This window comes from Salvelinus fontinalis, chromosome 6 (assembly GCF_029448725.1).
Source record: "Salvelinus fontinalis isolate EN_2023a chromosome 6, ASM2944872v1, whole genome shotgun sequence".
In the NCBI taxonomy this organism is placed as follows: Eukaryota; Metazoa; Chordata; class Actinopteri; order Salmoniformes; family Salmonidae; genus Salvelinus; species Salvelinus fontinalis.
This window is the reverse complement of record NC_074670.1, coordinates 46233841-46244799: the sequence shown is the minus strand read 5'-3', so window position 1 is coordinate 46244799 and position 10959 is coordinate 46233841.

The following is a 10959-nucleotide window of genomic DNA, read 5'->3' as shown; positions in this document are numbered from 1 at the left end:
TTAGCCTACTTTAGCTCAATCGTCCCGCGGGGGACACACTGATCCCAGAGAGGAGCGACTGTCCAGTGAAAATCTAACTTTTAAATGCTTATCTGTTGACTCATACCCAAATAATGTTGCTGACCCGTCCTATACTGGCTGAGCTAGCCAATCAGCTGTTTACTTGTCATTAATATTTTTATTGACTGCTATACGCCCACACCATTCTGTTGTTGGGGTATACCCACATATAAGATGTTCCTGCAGTGGATAGCAGCCGTCTAAGAGGCTCCTGACCAATTCTGCTATTTTGTGTTGTTTTATGCTGATCTTAACTTTTTAATGTCTCTGCCATCATTTCCTATGACCAAAAAAGCACGTCTGAACATATGAACAGCGATCACTAACCTCGATTTGGACGAAAATATCTACTTCAATGAGTTGGCAGCTCTGGACGTTCTGCTTACTCCGGACCAGGCCCTGATCCCGAGACACGAAAGAGGAAGCTGTGGTGAAAGAGAGGCATGCGAGGTGGCATCCCGATGAAACTAACATGGGCAAGCAAATAGGGTGTCATTGCCCTCTGTTCTCTGACGAAGGTGCAGTCACTGGATAACAAACTGGATGAGCTCCATTCAGGACTATTTTATCAACAGGACCTGTTTCTCAGAGTCGTGGCTGAACAAGGACATGTATAATAAACATCTCGCCGATTTTTCTTTGCATCGTCAAGACCGGACAGCAGACTCGGGTAAGAAGAAGGGAAGAGGTGTGTACCACTGGGCACAGACGTCAATTCAACATTTATTCCACGTTGGATCAACGTAATTTCACCCCAGAGGGGTGTCTCTTTGTTAACAACATCTGGCGAGAGATCCCAAGTTTTTGCTCACCCGAGTTAGAATACCTCATGATAAGCTGCAGACCATACTATTTACCAAAAGAGTTTTCATCTATATTTTTCATAGCTGTCTATTTACCACCACAAACCGATGCTGGCAGTAAGACCACACTCAACGAGCTGTATAGGGCATAAAAAAGGAAAAAAAGATAATGTGTATTCAGAGGCAGTATTTTTCGTGGCCTGTGATTTTAATGCAGGGAAACTGAAATGTTTTTTACCACTTTTTTTTTCTTCTGCGTGATCTCGATCTCCGAAGCCAATGTGAGGAAAATGTGAGGAAAACCTCTAAACAGGTTAACAAGGTAACCGCCTACATGACTATCGCCCCGTAGTACTCACATCTATAGCCGTGAAATGTTTTGAAAGGCTGGTCATGCCTAACATCAACACCATCATCCCAGACACCCTGGACCCACTCCAATTCACATACCACCCCAACAGATCCACAGATGACACAATCTCGATTGCACTCCTCACTGCCCTCACCCACCTGGACAAAAGGAATACCTATGTAAGAATGGTGTTCAGTGACTACAGCTCAGCATTCAACACCATAGCTCTTCACCAAGGTCAGGATCCTGTGACTAAACACCTCCCTCTGCAACTGGATCCTTGACTTCCTGACAGGCCGTCCCCCAGGCCGTGAGGGTAGGCAACAACACATCAGCCACGCAGACCATCAACACGGGGGCCCCTCAGGGGTGTGCTCCACTACATAAATGGGACTGTAGTGGAGCAGGTCGAGAGCTTCAAGTTCCTCAGTGTCCGCATCACGAAGGAATTAACATGGTCTACACACCCCCACACAGTTGTGAAGAGGGCACGACAGCGCCTCTTCCCCCTCAGGCGGCTGAGAAGATTTGGTATGAGCCCTCAGATCCTCAAAGTTATACAGCTGCACCATTGAGAGCATCTTGACTAGCTGCATCACCGCTTGATACGACAACTGCAAGGCACCCGGCTGCAAGGCGCTATAGAGGGTGATTAGTATGGCCCAGTACATCACTGGGGCCGAGCTCCCTGCCATCCAGGGCCTCTATACCAGGTGGTATACACACACAACATACACACATGCATACTGACACCACACACCCACCCACACCATTTCACACTCATCACAAACGCCACTGCTAGTTTCTATTATCTATCCTGTTGCCTAGTCATTTTACTCTTACCTATATGTACATAGCTAATTTCCTCTTGTCACTGCACTTGGACTCGGTACTGGTACTCCCTGTATATAGCCATGTTATTGTTACTCGTTATTCATTATTCGCTGTGTATGTATTCCTCTTGTCACAATTGTTTTCTCTATCGCTATATTGTTGGAAAAGGACCCATGAGTAAGCGTTTTACTGTTAGTCTGCACCTGTTGTTTACGAAGCATGTGACAAATGGATTTGATTGATTTTGACCATTTAAACACAGAAAAGCTATTTTTAACATAATTTAAAAAATTAAAAAAATTAAGGAAAACGGCAGTATTTCACTCATATTGTAATTGATTATATACAATATTTCATAGAAATCTGGAAACACTGGACTTTAAAAAGGCATTTTGAGCAACACACACACAAACTATGGCCCTCGGTCTACCTGCATGGCACCATAAGAAGGTGTTAAAACACAGTGGAAATTAGGAGGGAAATGCATTTAGCAACATCACAGGTACAATATATGGTTTGTTACTCAGTACCGCACATCTGGTAAAAATGGTAACTCCTCTCAAGTTGGATCGCACTGAGTCATTCTTATATTTGAGCAGTTTATTGAGTTCTGGTGTATTGACTAAGCTCCAGCTTACATAGCTGTGAGGTTATTCTCACTTTGAGTGTAGCAGCAAGACTTCGTCAATTATTCTGCTCAAATTGCCTGTGAAAGAACACCTTTTTCACTTGTGTTAGACTGCTCTCGTTCTCACGTTTTCTGATTCAATGGAGTTAATGTGTTGAAAATTAGGCTGTTGAGAGGGTTGGGTCAGGATATAATTTTTATTTTATTTTTTCTTGTTTTAGGTCATGAACCTTTTTTCGTTCATGTGAAATTTGATGTTGGATGTGTGTGTGTGTGTGTGTGTGTGTGTGTGTGTGTGTGTGTGTGTGTGTGTGTGTGTGTGTGTGTGTGTGTGTGTGTGTGTGTGTGTGTGTGTGTGTGTGTGTGAGGGGATGGGTGGGAGTGTGTGTATGTCTGGCTGCCTGTGTGTGTGTTTGTATCTGTGTGTATGTGATCCTCCCCGGTTGACTCCAGTGCTGGCTGTCTTGTCAGTGTTGTGTTGACGTGGCAGTCCAGAAGCCTGTAAAGCGCTTGCAGATGTCGCTTCTCTACTCCTCCACATCCTCCTCCCTTTTTCCCCTCTTTACAAATTAAACTCTACATGACCGACAGTTCACATGGGGGGGATCAGTAAACATGCCTGCCTCGTGCATTCTGTTTTTTTGTGCCATTTCACTGTGTGCGTACGTGTTCTTGCTTGCATGTGTGTGTTCTTGGCTGCATGTCAAATCAAATCAATTTTTATTTGTCACATACACATGGTTAGCAGATGTTAATGCGAGTGTAGTTTGCCCCCAGTGATGCGTTGTGCAGACCTCACTACCCTCTGGAGAGCCTTGCGGTTGTGGGCGGAGCAGTTGCCGTACCAGGGTGGTGATACAGCCCGACAGGATGCTCTCGATTGTGCCTCTGTAGAAGTTTGTGAGTGCTTTCGGTGACAAGCCGAATTTCTTCAGCCTCCTGAGGTTGAAGAGGCGCTGCTGCGCCTTCTTCACAAAGCTGACTGTGTGGGTGGACCTTTTCAGTTTGTCCGTGATATGTACGCCGAGGAACTTAAAACTTTACTACCCTCTCCACTACTGTCCCGTCGATGTGGATAGGGGGGTGTTCCCGCAGCTGTTTCCTGAAGTCCACAATCATCTCCTTTGTTTTGTTGACGTTGAGTGTGAGGTTATTTTCCTGACACCACACTCCGAGGGCCCTCACCTCCTCCCTGTAGGGAGTGTGTTCATTCTTGCATGTGTGTGTGTTCTTGCATGTGCGTGCTTGTATATGTTTGGGTCCTAATGTAGTGTCTCTACACAGAGGAGAGGAGAGGAAGCCTGACTAAGTGCCTGTGTGCGTATGGAATCATAGTTCCCAACTTCCCATGTAGTAATGTGGAATTCACAGAAGAAATATGAGCCCATTGTTGATGAGTAGATTTCTGACCTCAGAAGTTAGCATAACTGCTGTGTAATGTTTCGACTTGCTGTCGCCAAATTCTAACTTTACAACGGCTTTTGCACGTGTTTTAAAGAGGTATGTAGAAGGAGTGACACCTGCACCTTTGTAGGCCTGTGAACTATCAAACGTGTGGTGTGTGTCAACACCTGTTATACCATTTATTACAGAGAAAGGTGAGACGCATGAGTTATATAAACCCTGCATAGCTGACACTATGTCTTGGCCAATAAGAGCCTTGAAGCCACTAGGCCGCCATCATCATACACCTCCTTCGGGGCTTTGAGTAATGGAAGTGAATCAGAGATAAAACGATATTCCTACATTAGAATAGCCAACTTGTCAACAATGCCACGATGCGCGGCATATACAGCCAGCACCAATTCAAGTGATGTGGGAAGACATTTCGTATGTAAGTATGGAAATTATTTGTCTAGAAAATGTACTTTTTGGTCTATTTTGAGAGACAGACTGCTTCTGGCAACTTGTGGTACTGTGTAACCAAAGCAATGCATGTAAGCAAATGTCTGTATGCTAGCTAGCTAGCTAGCTAGCTTACTTAAGCAATAAGGCACATTCAAGCAATACTTAAGCAATAAGGTCAACATTCACAAGGCAGCAGGGCCAGACAGATCCTCAACATGGAGGCCCCTTAGGGGTGTGTGCTCGGTGCCCTCCTGTACTCCTGTTCACTCATGACTGCACGGCCAGGCACGACTCCAACACCACCATAAAGTTTATTGATGACACAACAGTGGTAGGCCTGATGAGACAGCCTATATGGAGGAGGTCAGAGACCTGACCATGTGGTGCAAGGACAACAACCTCTCCCTGAACGTGATCAAGACAAAGGAGATGATTGTCGACTACAGGAAAAGGTGGACCGAGCACGCGCCCATTCTCATTGACGGGGCTGTAGTGGAGCAGGTTGAGAGCTTCAAGTTCCTTGGCGTCCACATCACCAAAAAACTAACATGGTCCAAGCACAACAAGATAGTCGTGAAGAGGGCATGACAAAACCTATTCCCCCTCAGGAGACTGAAAAGATTTGGCATAGGTCCTCAGATCCTAAGAAGGTTTTACAGCTGCACAATCGAGAGCATCACTGCCTGGTATGGCAACTGACGGTAGTGCGTGCGGCCCAGTACATCACCGGGGCCAAGCTTTCTGCCATCCAGGACCTCTATACCAGGCGGTGTCAGAGGAAGGCCCTAAAAATTGTCAAAGACTCCAGCTGCCTTAGTCATAGACTGTTCTCTCTGCGGTACCGAAGCGCCAAGTCTAGGTCCTAGAGGCTCCTAAATAGCTTCTACCCCCAAGCCATAAGACTCCTAAACAGCTCATCAAATGGCTACGCAGACTACCTACATGTACATATTACCTCGACAATTACCCCGCACATTGACTCTGTACCGGTACCCCTTGTATATAGCCCTGCTATTGTTATTTACTGCTGCTCTTTAATCATTTGTTAGTCTTATCTCTTACTTTTTTTTAGGTATCTTCTTAAAACTGCATTGTTGGTTAAGGGCTTGTAAGTAAGCATTTCACTGTAAGGTCTACCTACACCTGTTGTATTTGGCGCATGTGACAAATAACATTTGATTTGATTTGAGAACAGGCCTAGATTCACCATAATACAGGAGTTGAATCAGAACATGTTTACACCCTAGTTCAGGATTCGTCAACTAGGTTTGGCCACGGGACAAACATTTTTTTGAGCTAATAGTCGGACGGGCCAGAACATAGTTAGTATATGATATTAGTACAATTATTTGGCCTACACTACAAAATATATTCGGCGCATGTGACAATTACAATTTGTTTTGATTTGATACAACCCTTAGCTTGGTTTATTGGCCATATACCACAACCCCCCGAGTTGCCTTATTGCTATTTTAAACTGCTTACTAAAATAATTAGAAACATAAAAAATGATTTTTGTCATACCCGTGGTATACAGTCTGATATACTACGGGTGTCAGCCAATCACCATTCAGGACTCGAACCACCCAGGTTCTAACCCTGAAGTCTGATTCTGTTTACGTGTGTTTGTGTGTGTGCATGCCTGTGGGTGTGAACACACATGCGCACATATTTTTGTGAGTGTGTGTGCCGTGCGCAAGGCACATAATCCAAACTCCATATTTCCACATGAAACACATAAAATTAAGTAGAGCCGTGATAAAATCACACATGCACACACATACCAGGGTTTCCTGTAGCCGGTAATTGCCAGCTTTTGGCAAATAAAGAAATAATTTAAAGCCGATTAATAAAATTGCTGCCGGCCAAATTGACCGGGAGAAAAAACTATCCAATTTCAAAATAAGGCTTTTCATTCATTGTTAGAAATATCAGTCGATGTAAATAAATTTGACGGTCTATAAGTTCATTTACATTATGCATTTTGAAAACATATACTTATTTGTTTGAAACTTGAACATTTTACTTCATGTTATCGTTGTCCAGAAGCCAAAGGCACAATCCTAGTCATGTTAGCAACCCATGCTAGTTGCTGCATCTTCAGATTCCCCCTCTTTCTAAGTTTCTAACAGAGATTTTCATCTCTGTCACGTACAGAACCACTCGCATCAGGTCCACTGTTTAAAATAGTTTTCCTGCGAATTGCATTTTGGCAATGTTTGAAAATGACGTTTTATAGGCTGCTTCATTACAGGAGTTGCATGTTCTGTTAAGATGAATTACCATAATTAAATTGTGATTTCGGTCATTCTGAGCACCGTGGGTGGATGCCCTAATGACTTAAGCACCTAGGTCCGGTAAATTTCTCAAATGGAAGGTAATTTCAAGAATTTCCGGTCAGACAGACAGACACACAGACACACAGACACACAGACAGACAGGCAGAGACAGAGACACACAGAGACAGACAGAGCAGTGTGTCTGTATCTATATATGTTCTGTTAGGTAATGGAGCAGGTCTCAGAGGGCATGCTTCTCTATTTATCAGAGGAACTAATGAGTGTCAGGCTGATCTAAAGGTCTGTGTATTAAATGATAAGTCATCATCAGCCACACTGCTCACCTCATACTGTACCAGCCTAATCCTCTACCTACAGCCACACACACACGCAAACATACTGTACCAGCCTAATCCTCTACCTACAGCCACACACACACGCAAACATACTGTACCAGCCTAATCCTCTACCTACAGCCACACACACACGTAAACATACTGTACCAGCCTAATCCTCTACCTACAGCCACACACACACGCAAACATACTGTACCAGCCTAATCCTCTACCTACAGCCACACACACACGTAAACATACTGTACCAGCCTAATCCTCTACCTACAGCCACACACACACGTAAACATACTGTACATGCACATTTATGTGCAAACACACACGTACACACAAACGCACGCGCGCAGCCAGACATACGCACGCACCCAGGCATGGACGCACAGGGATTACTCATTGTCAACGGGGAGGAGAGAATAATCGCTCTTCACAGAAAACGTGAAATTTGACATGAAGTGCGGGCTTAGCTGTCTAGATTTCCCCTGAACTACAAGAGGAGAGGAGAGTAGGAGCGGAGAGGGTTGCATTTGGAGGGGTAACCTACCGCTACCGAGACGACTGGGTTCACAGCCCCCTCCTCTCCTCAGGGAGCTGTCGCCTCACTGCGCCTCACCATGACAGCCAAGTGATAGTCCCTCTCTCTCTCTTCTATCTAAGCGATGGCCGTGCTAATTGTAGTTGGGTCTGGGAGCGGACGGCCGGGCGGCGTGTCCACGGGTCACAGGCTCCAGAGTCGCCTGGGCGGGCGGATGACAGGTCCTACATTCCTCACACACTAATGAGTGTGAGGGTAGACGAATAGAGGGAGAGAGACACAGAGACCTAGAGTTTAGGGGAAATGGCAGAGAGTGGCTGGAAGATTCAGAAGAGGAAGCCCTTTGGCCACATGTTAAGCTGTTGGTTTCTCTCTCACACACACACACACACACACACACACACACACACACACACACACACACACACACACACACACACACACACACACACACACACACACACACACACACACACACACACACACACACACACACACACACACACACACACACACACACACACACACACACACACACACACACACACACACACACACACACACACACACACACACACACACAACACAACATACTTTACCTCCTGAGCCCTGCTCTCAATCTTCCCACCAGAGACTCTTTTTGACTCCACCATACAGCCATATGACTGGGAGAGAGGTAAAACTGTGGCCACTCTCTCTGGCCTAGGTTGTTGTTCTGGGAGCTAGCTATGTGGTAAGTATGGGAGCGGGTTAGGCTACACTCCACTCACTTCAGTTCAATAGGCTGTTGGCTGGGGTGAGCCTTTGTTTACGCCTGTTTTTATTCTATAGTATTTATAAAGGTATGAAGCAGTCTAAGGCAGATGTATTATACAGCAGCCATGGAGATTGCTGTAGTAATTGGTTGAGGTCCTACTTTTGCTTAAACCATGGTTTAAACCATTGGTCTAAAATGGCTAGCTGCTAGCTTTTTCTCCATAGGCCAACCTGGCACAATAAGCCACAATGTTGAAGACGGTCAGCTGAGCAGATAATTATATCCAGTAACAAATTCAGTCTCAGCCAAATAAAATTGTGCATGTAGATGGAGGTGATCCAACACTTTTTCGCTAAAGAATCCTTACCCAGAAGTCCACTGTCACATTGATACTCAAAGGACAAATGGGGTCATCATTTTCCCTTTGACACGTGGACCTTGTTGTTGTATTGTGTTGAGAATGAAAGTGCAGTCATCGCCTTAAAAATGAAGATTAAGAATGAATTTAACAAGGATAATAAGGTACTAGGCCTATGACTTTCTTCAGCCATCTTCGAGAACACCCTGCTATGGCCTAATAATGGTTCAGAATATGAGGCTGCGTGAACGTGTACACTTGCCAATATGTAGGTTATGCCTACAACGTTTTATATGCGTTTTTATAATCATTATCTTAGCCTACCTTGTCACACGTGTAACAAAGTGTAAATTGACTGGTCTGGCTAGGTTCACCAAGTATCCAGTAGAGGGCGCAGCTACTCCAGGAATCCACTGAGGTGCAGTCGAGCCTCATCCTGGCTTCACAATTTATGAAGCCGATGCAGCAGAAGACACTTAATCGGATCGTGCTTTCCTGGCAATTTTGTAAGACATTCAGATCAATAATAGAGGTATTGTCATGGACATGTTATTAGCTGTTAGGCTATCGTGTCCAAAAAATGGTGTTGATATAGGCATGCCTACTATAGGTTGAACGTTGCACGCATTTGCACCAGATAGTGTCCTCCTTGCTATAATACCAGATAGTGTCCTCCTTGCTATAACACCAGATAGTGTCCTCCTTGCTTTAACACCAGATAGTGTCCTCCTTGCTATAACACCAGATAGTGTCCTCCTTGCTATAACACCAGATAGTGTCCTCCTTGCTATAACACCAGATAGTGTCCTCCTTGCTTTAACACCAGATAGTGTCCTCCTTGCTTTAACACCAGATAGTGTCCTCCTTGCTTTAACACCAGATAGTGTCCTCCTTGCTTTAACACCAGATAGTGTCCTCCTTGCTATAACACCAGATAGTGTCCTCCTTGCTATAACACCAGATAGTGTTGTCCTTGCTTTAACACCAGATAGTGTCCTCCTTGCTTTAACACCAGATAGTGTCCTCCTTGCTTTAACACCAGATAGTGTCCTCCTTGCTTTAACAGCAGATAGTGTCCTCCTTGCTTTAACAGCAGATAGTGTCCTCCTTGCTATAACACCAGATAGTGTCCTCCTTGCTTTAACACCAGATAGTGTCCTCCTTGCTTTAACACCAGATAGTGTCCTCCTTGCTTTAACAGCAGATAGTGTCCTCCTTGCTTTAACACCAGATAGTGTCGTCCTTGCTTTAACACCAGAATATGTCCTCCTTGCTTTAACACCAGATAGTGTCGTCCTTGCTTTAACACCAGATAGTGTCCTCCTTGCTATAACCTATTGCTAATGCGATTGGGATTTGAACTCACAGCCACCATATGCCCACACCGTGGAGTAGATCACTTTAGTGGATCACACAACCACTCCGGGCTAGCAATAGTGGGTCAATTACTCCTATTTGATAACGCCACGAAAGTCATCGCCTTTGACTTTTACAATGTCTGAGTACAAAGTTACATGTTATGTTATATAATCCTCCTGCTTTTTTCAGTGAAAGTACGTGGATGTGTTAAATAGATGAGCAAAAACCCTTATGAATTGTGTATGACGTCAGTAGCCTAGCCAAGGAAGCATCATGCAAAACTATATTGGCACACTCCACTTAGACCATGGGTATCAAATTAAACCAAGCAGTTGGATGGTTTAACAATCTGCCTCTGGTGGCTAAACTGTTGAACAAATCCGATTGGATGGTGGCTCTACCGTTTAAGGTCTCTGATAGGTTGATTCGTTATTTCAGCTGGCCGTCCTCAGCATCGTGAATAATTTGGACAGGTTGGCCTATGAGAAAAGCTAAGCATCTAGCCTTTCTAGACCAATGGTCTAAGCAAAAGTTCACGTATGGCCTGCTTGGGTTTCTAAAGCATTCAGAGATGTTTCTCCTCTCGCTCTGCTAGGATACACCACACTGAGCGGAGGGGCTTTCTGCTGCCGCCTTGGTGTGTGTTTGTGTGCACCCACACTGTGTTTGTGCGCGTGTGTAGTACATACTGTGTGCATTTGTTTACGTGTATATTTGGAGCGACAGCAGCTCCTATTACTATTACCATGATTTAAGGACCACAAATCGCATTGAAACCTTACTCGTGTCTGCCAAG